General features: G+C 36.6%; 1 non-coding gene across 1 annotated transcript; it reads left to right on the forward strand.

The window, feature by feature from the left end:
• The first annotated feature begins 5,406 nt into the window (after positions 1–5,406).
• LOC127944128 (5S ribosomal RNA) lies at positions 5,407–5,525 on the forward strand. Its single transcript, XR_008150265.1, has one exon. It is a non-coding gene; the product is annotated as a 5S ribosomal RNA (ribosomal RNA).
• The last annotated feature ends 4,475 nt before the right edge of the window (positions 5,526–10,000 follow it).

The raw sequence follows: 10,000 nt of genomic DNA on the forward strand, positions 1-10,000 counted from the left end.
GAAACCGGATCAAGGCAAAGAGAGGACAATGTAAGCAAGGACAATGACAATGAGATTGAAAAGACTGAGTTAACACAGGACATTGTGGAAATGGAGGTACAGATGGAGTTTAATGCAGTTGGACAAGCAGAAACAGAGGAGCCAGAAGAGACTGAATGGATAGGTGAGACGGAAAGAAAAGACAAAGACAGTGAAAACCTGGGCGGAGACAGCACTGCAGGAACATCCAATAAAAGAAGAAGAAAAGTTAAGGTAATACCCAATTTGGAGAAAGCTAAAAATAAAATGTGTAAACAAAGTAATGAGGTGAAACAAGACTGTGGAAGAAGTGCAAAAGAGGGGGAGGAAATAGGATAACAAAATTATGATGCTAAAGTTTGTACTTTTATCTTTTTTAATTGTGTTGAAAATTGTTACTTTTAATGCAAGAGGGTTAATGAATGGTGTGAAATTTGAAAAAGTCAAGGAACTGTGCAGGGATGAAGATGTGATTTTATTGCAAGAAACAAATTGGAAAGAGAGTGTAATGGAGGATTTTAAAAAAAGATGGGAAGGGGAATTATTTTTTAATAATGCAGAGGGAAAAATAGGAGGAGGAGTTGCGATGTTAATAAGAAAAGATAGAGGTATCAGGTCAAAGCAAATGTATAATGACACAAAAGGAAAATGCATGGCTGTAGAAATTAAGATGGATGAAGATGATTTTATTTTAGTAAACGTACATGCTCCAAATGAAGAAATAGAAAAGAAAAAATATTTTAATATAATAGCTGAGTTAATGGAAAAATGGAAGAGGGTAATAATTGCGGGGGATTTTAACACTGTTTTTAGTAAAATGGATATGGCTAACGGAATGGTTTTTAAATCGGATGGGGGAAGAAAGGAGTTAATGTCATTGATGGGAGAGTATAACATGATTGATGTGTGGAGAGAAAGAAATGGGAAAAAGAGGGAATTTACAAGAAGACAGCTGGTAGGGAATTTTATGTGTCAAACTAGGATAGACTACTTTTTATGTACTAGGAATTTGGAATGTTTTATTGATGGAGTGTTTTATAAAGAAACGACCTTAAGTGATCACAAAATGGTGCAAATGAGAATGGATTTTAAAAAGGAAATGAGGGGACCAGGGGTATGGATTTTAAACACTGAAGTTTTAAAGGAAGAAAGTTTTAAAAAAGAGATAGAAAATAAATTTGATGAGGGGAAAAAAGACTTGATGTATATAGAAGATAAAAGGCAATGGTGGGAAAACATGAAATATGACATAAAGAAATATGTAATGAATTACTGTAAATTGTTACAAAAGGTAAAAAGAACAAAGGAACAAGAAATAAGAAAGACGTTAAGAGAGGAGTTGAATAAAAATGAAGTTAACGTGCCAAGAGTAATTGAAGTGGAGGAAAAGTTGAGGAAAATAGAAGAAGGGAAATATAAAGGGGCGACGTTAAGAAGTAAAGCTAAGTATACAGTAGAAGGGGAGAAATGTAGTAGATTCTTTTTTAACCTTGAGAAAAGCAGGGCGAAGGCGGGAATAATTAAAGAACTTAGGAATAAGGAAGGACAAGCTGTTTTAAGCACGGAAGGGATTTTAAAGGAAATAAGCACATATTATGAAGAACTTTTTAGATCAGAGGAAGGGGATGAGGAAAAAAGGAACATTTTGTTACAACAGATAACACAAAAAGTCGGTGAGGGGGATAAGAAGGAATGTGATAGGGGAATAACAACTGAGGAAATTATACAAGCAATAAATCAGCTAAGTGTGAAGAAAAGCCCAGGAATAGATGGTATTGGAAGTGAGTTTTATAAGGTTTTTAAAGAAAAAGTAAGCCCGATTTTAAAAGAAGTCTATGAAGAGGTTTTTAAAAAAGAAAGGGTACACCCAAGAATGGGCTTAGGCTTAATGAAAATAATCTACAAGAGAAAAGGAGACAAGGCAGAACTGAGAAATTTTAGGCCCATTACAATGTTAAACACAGATTTTAAAATTTTAGCCAGGGTTTTAGCGAACAGATTAAAAAATATCATGCCAAACATAATAGAGACTAACCAGGCATATGGAGTAAAGGGGAGGGACATTGCAGATATCACGAGTAGCATAAGAGATATAATGGGGTACATAAAAGAAAAAGGAAAGGAGGCATATATAATAAGCATGGATTTCGAGAAGGCGTTTGACAGAGTGGAGCATGGGTTTTTATTGGCTATTTTAAAACAATTTGGTTTTGGAGAGAATTTTATAAAATGGATCTCAGTTTTATACAGCGATATTTTAACAAAAGTCAAATGTAATGGTTTTTTAACGGAACCTTTTAAAGTTTTAAGGTCTATAAGACAAGGGTGTCCACTGTCAGCGAAGTTATATTCTTTGGTGGCTGAACCATTAGGGCTTTTAATAAACAGAGAGAAAAAAATAAAGGGAATAAAACTAGAAGAAAAAGAGGAACTGACTAAAATTTTCCAGTATGCTGATGATACCACAATTGTTGTTGAAAATATAGAAAGTGTTAAAGAAGTAATGGAAAAAATTAAGTGCTATTGTGAGGGATCAGGTGCAAAAATAAATGAGGAAAAAACAGTATATATGAAGTTCGGAAGGTCAGAGGTTTTAACGGGGGTTGTTAAATTCCTAGAGGTACAAGAAATGAGGATTTTAGGAGTAGGCTTAGCAAAGAATGAGAAGGAAACTGTTGATAATATGTGGGATGAGACATTGGGAGGGATGGATAGGAGACTGATTTTTTGGAGAAACAGGTTTTTAAGTTTGAAAGGAAAAATTTTAATTGTAAACATGTTAATGTTATCAAAAATGTGGAACAAATTACATGTGATGCCATTGCCAAACTGGGTTTTTAGGAGAATAAAAAAGAGTATTTTAGAATTTTTATGGGAAAAAAAGCCTCCAAGGATAGCGTACAATACGCTGATAGGAAAACCAGAAGAGGGAGGGATGGGTTTAGTGGATGTGGAACAGAAGATGAAAAGCATGAGGGTTAAAGTGGTTAAGAAATATTTGGATGATAAGAAGAGAGATGAATGGAAGAAATTGATGGGGTTTTATCTAAATAAATGTGGGAATTTTAACCTTGGAGAAAACATTTTATGGATGAAGTTGAAAAGTTGGATGATGGAGGGGATACCACAGTTCTATAAAGAGGTTTTAAATGCTTGGAGGCTTTTTTTAACAGAGGTGGATTTTAATCCGGAGGGGAGGGAAGTGATTTTAAATCAGCCTCTGTTTTTAAATGACAAAATAAAGATACACGAGCGAGATATCTATTTTAAGAAGTGGCTACAAGTGGGGATTGTAAAAGTGAGAGATGTTTTATGGGAGATGAAAGAGGGATTTTTACCACTCCAAGTGATTAAAGATGCAATGGAGGAGGAGAAAGAGGATTTTAATGTCATGGTTTTAAAAAAAACAGTATGAAGATGTCAAGAAAGCAATCCCAAGGCAATGGCTAGATCAGATTAAAAAGAAGGGAGAAGGAGAAAATAAAATGATGGTGTTTTTAAAATGTAAAGAAAAGAGGGTGGATTTTAATTTGTGTACTGTGAAAATGTTCTATGAGTTTTTTATAAATGGAGTTTTTAAAAAACCTGTTGCCAACCAGATTTGGTTAAGGCATTTTAATGAAATCGAAGAAAAAGACATTTGGAAGAATAGAACATGGAAATGGTTGGATGTAGATTTAGAATGTTTAGACTATTTTATCAGACAAAATGTGATCTATACAGAAATGAGATTGTGTATGATGCAGAAGGCAACAAATGCTCGATGTAAAGTCTGTAAAAAAGAAGATGAAGGTATTTTACATCTGTTCTTATTATGTGGAAAACTTAACCCATTTTTTAATGAACTGAAAAAAATTGTCGAAGAATTAAGAGAAAATGAAGAGGTTACTGACTGGAAAAGGTTTTTTATGCTGGGAATGACAGAGAACAAAGAAAATAAGAAACTTGTTAATTTGTTTTTAATCTTAGCAAAAAAAACTATATGGAAAAGAAGAAATGTAGCCAGAAACAGAGATTGTATTTTAAATTTATGGGTGATTTTTAAACAAATGGTAGAAAGTTATGTAGAAATGTTGTACAATTATTTTAAATTGGAAAACCAGATGGAGGATTTTTATAAAATTTTTACAAATGATGTTATATGTATCTTTAAACAAAAGCATTTTTACATGCCAGGAGAAGATGATTAAGATGACATATTTTTATGTGATGTGAATTGTATTACTTAAGTTAAAAAACTTCAATGACGATGTCAGTTTGATTATGAGATGAATGAAATTGTATGACTAAGAAAATGTGTTTGTTTTGTATTAACTGAAATTTCCAATAAAAAAAAAAAAAAAAAAAAAGCTATGCCCGATCTCGTCTGCTCTCGGAAGCTAAGCAGGTTTGGGCCTGGTTAGTACTTGGATGGGAGACTGCCTGGGAATACCAGGTGCTGTAAGCTTTTTGGAAACTTTTCACTTAGTATATAATAATTTTGCCAAAAAATAGAGTCAATGCCCGATCTCTGAATATTAGCAGGTTTGGGCCTGGTTAGTACATGGATGAGAGACTGCCTGGGAATACCAGGTGCTTTAAACTTTTTGGAAAATTTCACGATTTATAAAATAATCTTGCAAAAAAAAAAAAAAAAAAAAAAAAGTGTCAATGCCCGATCTCTGAATCTTAGCAGGTTTAGGTCTTTTGAGTACTTGGATGAGAAACTGCCTAGGAATACCAGGTGCTTTAAGCTTTTTGGAAATGTTTTACTTAGTATATAATAATTTTGCTAAAAAATAGATTCAATGCCCGATCTCTGAATATTAGCAGGTTTGGGCCTGGTTAGTACATGGATGAGAGACTGCCTGGGAATACCAGGTGCTTTAAACTTTTAGGAAAATTTTACGATTTATAAAATAATCTTGCAAAAAAAAAAAGAGTCAATGCCCGATCTCTGAATCTTAGCAGGTTTAGGTCTGGTGAGTACTTGGATGAGAAACTGCCTAGGAATACCAGGTGCTTTAAACTTTTTGGAAAATTTCACGATTTATAAAATAATCTTGCTAAAAAATAGATTCAATGCCCGATCTCTGAATCTTAGCAGGTTTAGGTCTGGTTAGTACTTGGATGAGAGACTGCCTAGGAATACCAGGTGCTTTAAATTTTTTGGAAAATTTCACGATTTATATAATAATCTTGCAAAAAAAAAAAAAAAAAAAAAAAAAAAAAAAGAGTCAATGCCCGATATCTGAATCTTAGCAGGTTTAGGTCTGGTTAGTACTTGGATGAGAGACTGCCTAGGAATACCAGGTGCTTTAAGCTTTTGGGTTTTCTTTCCTACTTATATAATGTACTGGCGATTAGATGGGCTGGTCTTTAAATAGCCCTCTCTTTGCAGCAGTCTTCGCTTACGGCCATACCAACCTGGCTATGCCCGATCTCGTCTGCTCTCGGAAGCTAAGCAGGTTTGGGCCTGGTTAGTACTTGGATGGGAGACCGCTTGGGAATACCAGCTGCTGTAAGCCTTTTGGAAACTTTTCACTTATCAATCAATCACCTTTATTTATATAGTGCTTTAAACAAAATACATTGCGCCAAAGCACTGAACAACATTCATTTGGAAAACAGTGTCTCAATAATGCAAGATGATAGTTAAAGGCAGTTCATCATTGAATTCAGTTATGTCATCTCTGTTCAGTTGAAATAGTGTCTGTTTTAATTTGCAATCAAGTCAATGATATCGCTGTAGATGAAGTGACCCCAACTAAGCAAGCCAGAGGCGACAGCGGCAAGGAACCGAAACTCCATCGGTGACAGAATGGAGAAAAAAACCTTGGGAGAAACCAGGCTCAGTTGGGGGGTCAGTTCTCCTCTGACCAGACGAAACCAGTAGTTCAATTCCAGGCTGCAGCAAAGTCAGATTGTGCAGAAGAATCATCTGTTTCCTGTGGTCTTGTCCTGGTGCTCCTCTGAGACAAGGTCTTTACAGGGGATCTGTATCTGGGGCTCTAGTTATCCTGGTCTCCGCTGTCTTTCAGGGCAGTAGAGGTCCTTTCTAGGTGCTGATCCACCATCTGGTCTGGAAACGTACTGGATCCGGGTGACTGCAGTGACCCTCTGATCTGGACACAGACTGGATCTGGTGGCCACGGTGACTTCGGAACAAGAGAGAAACAGACAAATATTAGCGTAGATGCCATTCTTCTAATGATGTAGAAAGTACGGTTATGTGAAGTGTTCCGGTTCCAGTTTACCTAATTAATGCAGCCTAAAAATCCTTTAACGGATTTGGATATTAAAAGCATATTAGTATGTTATGTGTATGCCAGGTTAAAGATGTGGGTCTTTAATCTAGATTTAAACTGCAAGAGTGTGTCTGCCTCCCGAACAATGTTAGGTAGGTTATTCCAGAGTTTAGGCGCCAAATAGGAAATGGATCTGCCGCCCGCAGTTGATTTTGATATTCTAGGTATTATCAAATTGCCTGAGTTTTGAGAACGTAGCGGACGTAGAGGAGTATAATGTAAAAGGAGCTCATTCAAATACTGAGGTGCTAAACCATTCAGGGCTTTATAAGTAATAAGCAATATTTTAAAATCTATACGATGTTTGATAGGGAGCCAGTGCAGTGTGGACAGGACCGGGCTAATATGGTCATACTTCCTGGTTCTAGTAAGAACTCTTGCTGCTGCATTTTGGACTAGCTGTAGTTTGTTTACCAAGCGTGCAGAACAACCACCCAATAAAGCATTACAATAGTCTAACCTTGAAGTCATAAATGCATGGATTAACATTTCTGCATTTGACATTGAGAGCATAGGCCGTAATTTAGATATATTTTTGAGATGGAAAAATGCAGTTTTACAAATGCTAGAAACGTGGCTTTCTAAGGAAAGATTGCGATCAAATAGCACACCTAGGTTCCTAACTGATGACGAAGAATTGACAGAGCAACCATCAAGTCTTAGACAGTGTTCTAGGTTATTACAAGTAGAGTTTTTAGGCCCTATGATTAACACCTCTGTTTTTTCTGAATTTAGCAGTAAGAAATTACTCGTCATCCAGTTTTTTATATCGACTATGCATTCCATTAGTTTTTCAAATTGGTGTGTTTCACCGGGCTGCGAGGAAATATAGAGCTGCGTATCATCAGCATAACAGTGAAAGCTAACACCATGTTTCCTGATGATATCTCCCAAGGGTAACATATAAAGCGTGAAGAGTAGCGGCCCTAGAACTGAGCCTTGAGGTACTCCATACTGCACTTGTGATCGATATGATACATCTTCATTCACTGCTACGAACTGATGGCGGTCATATAAGTACGATTTAAACCATGCTAATGCACTTCCACTGATGCCAACAAAGTGTTCAAGTCTATGCAAAAGAATGTTGTGGTCAATTGTGTCAAAAGCAGCACTAAGATCCAATAAAACTAATAGAGAGATACACCCACGATCAGATGATAAGAGCAGATCATTTGTAACTCTAAGGAGAGCAGTCTCAGTACTATGATACGGTCTAAATCCTGACTGGAAATCCTCACATATACCATTTTTCTCTAAGAAGGAATATAATTGTGAGGATACCACCTTTTCTAGTATCTTGGACAGAAAAGGGAGATTCGAGATTGGTCTATAATTAACTAGTTCTCTGGGGTCAAGTTGTGGCTTTTTTATGAGAGGCTTAATAACAGCCAGTTTGAAGGTTTTGGGGACATATCCTAATGACAATGAGGAATTAATAATAGTCAGAAGAGGACCTATGACTTCTGGAAGCACCTCTTTTAAGAGCTTAGATGGTATAGGGTCTAACATACATGTTGTAAGTTTAGATGATTTAACAAGTTTATACAATTCTTCCTCTCCTACAGTAGAGAATGAGTGGAACTGTTCCTCAGGGGGTCTATAGTGCACTGTCTGATGCGAAACTGTAGCTGACGGCTGAATGGTTGCAATTTTATCTCTAATAGTATCGATTTTAGAAGTAAAGTAGTTCATAAAGTCATTACTGCTGTGGTGTTGGGAAATGTCAACACTTGTTGAGGCTTTATTTTTCGTTAATTTAGCCACTGTATTGAATAAATACCTGGGGTTATGTTTGTTTTCTTCTAAAAGAGAAGAAAAGTAATCAGATCTAGCAGTTTTTAATGCTTTTCTGTAGGATATGCTACTTTCCCGCCAAGCAATACGAAATACCTCTAGTTTTGTTTTCCTCCAGCTGCGCTCCATTTTTCGGGCTGCTCTCTTTAGGGTGCGAGTATGCTCATTATACCATGGTGTCAAACTGTTTTCCTTAACCTTTCTTAAGCGTAAAGGAGCAACTGTATTTAAAGTGCTAGAAAAGAGAGAGTCCATAGTTTCTGTTACATCATCAAGTTGTTCTGAGGTTTTGGATATGCTAAGGAATTCGGATACATCAGGAAGATAACTTAAAAAGCAGTCTTTTGTGGTAGAAGTGATGGTTCTTCGATACTTGTAACAAGAAGTAGAATTTACAATTTTGGCTATATGAAGTTTACACAGAACTAAATAATGATCTGAGATATCATCACTTGGCTGAATAATTTCAACACTATCAACATCAATTCCATGTGACAGTATTAAATCTAGAGTATGATTTCGACAATGAGTAGGTCCTGAAACGTGTTGTCTAACACCAATAGAGTTCAGAATGTCTATAAATGCTGATCCCAATACATCTTTTTCATTATCGACATGGATATTAAAATCACCAACTATTAAGACTTTATCTGCAGCCAGAACTAACTCGGATGTAAAATCACCAAACTCTTTAATAAAGTCTGTATGGTGCCCTGGTGGCCTGTATACAGTAGCCAGTACAAACATAACAGGGGATTTATCATTAACATTGGTTTCTCTGGATAATGTTATATGAAGCACCATTACTTCAAACGAGTTATACTTGAAGCCTGCCCTCTGAGAAATCCTGAAAACGTTATTATAAATTGTAGCAACTCCTCCCCCTTTGCCTTTTAGACGCGGCTCGTGTTTATAACAATAATCTTGGGGGGTGGACTCATTTAAAATAATGTAATCATCAGGTTTTAGCCAGGTTTCTGTCAAGCAGAGCACATCTATATTATGATCAGTTATCATATTATTTACAAAAAGTGTTTTCGTAGAAATGGATCTGATATTCAATAAGCCAATCTTTATCATTTGTTTATCCATATTGCATTTGTTTTTTATTTGTTGAACCTCAATTAAATTGTTAACCTTAACTTGGTTTGGACGTTTTTTGTATTTTCTAGTTCGTGGAACAGACACAGTCTCTATAGCGTGATATCTAGGTGAAAGAGTCTCTATGTGCTGAGAATTAACTGACCTCTGTGACGGGAGGCAGCTAGCAGACGGTCGGTTTAGCCAGTCTGTCTGCTTCCTGACCTGGGCCCCAGTTAGTCAAGTATAAACACTAAGACTATTTGCCATATTTCTAGACAGAAGAGTGGCGCCACCCCAGGAGGGATGAAGACCATCTCTTTTAAACAGGTCAGGTCTGCCCCAAAAGCTCGTCCAATTGTCTATATAACCTATGTTATTCTGTGGGCACCACTTAGACATCCAGCCATTGAGTGATGACAATCTGCTATGCATCTCATCACCACGGTAAGCAGGGAGGGGACCAGAGCATATTACAGTGTCTGACATCGTGCTTGCAAGTTCACACACCTCTTTAAAGTTATTTTTAGTGATCTCCGACTGGCGAAGTCGAACATCATTAGCGCCGGCATGAATAACAATCTTACTGTATTTACGTTTAGCATTAGCCAGCACTTTTAAATTTGCCAAGATGTCAGGCGCTCTGGCTCCCGGTAAACATTTGACTATGGTGGCTGGTGTCTCTATATTCACGTTCCGTACAATAGAATCGCCAATAACTAGAGCACTTTCATCAGGTTTCTCAGTGGGTGCATCACTGAGTGGGGAGAACCTGTTTAATGTTTTGATCGGAACAGAAGAGCGGTGTTTTGACCCAC

Source organism: Carassius gibelio, chromosome A22 (assembly GCF_023724105.1).
Source record: "Carassius gibelio isolate Cgi1373 ecotype wild population from Czech Republic chromosome A22, carGib1.2-hapl.c, whole genome shotgun sequence".
NCBI classification, from domain to species: Eukaryota; Metazoa; Chordata; class Actinopteri; order Cypriniformes; family Cyprinidae; genus Carassius; species Carassius gibelio.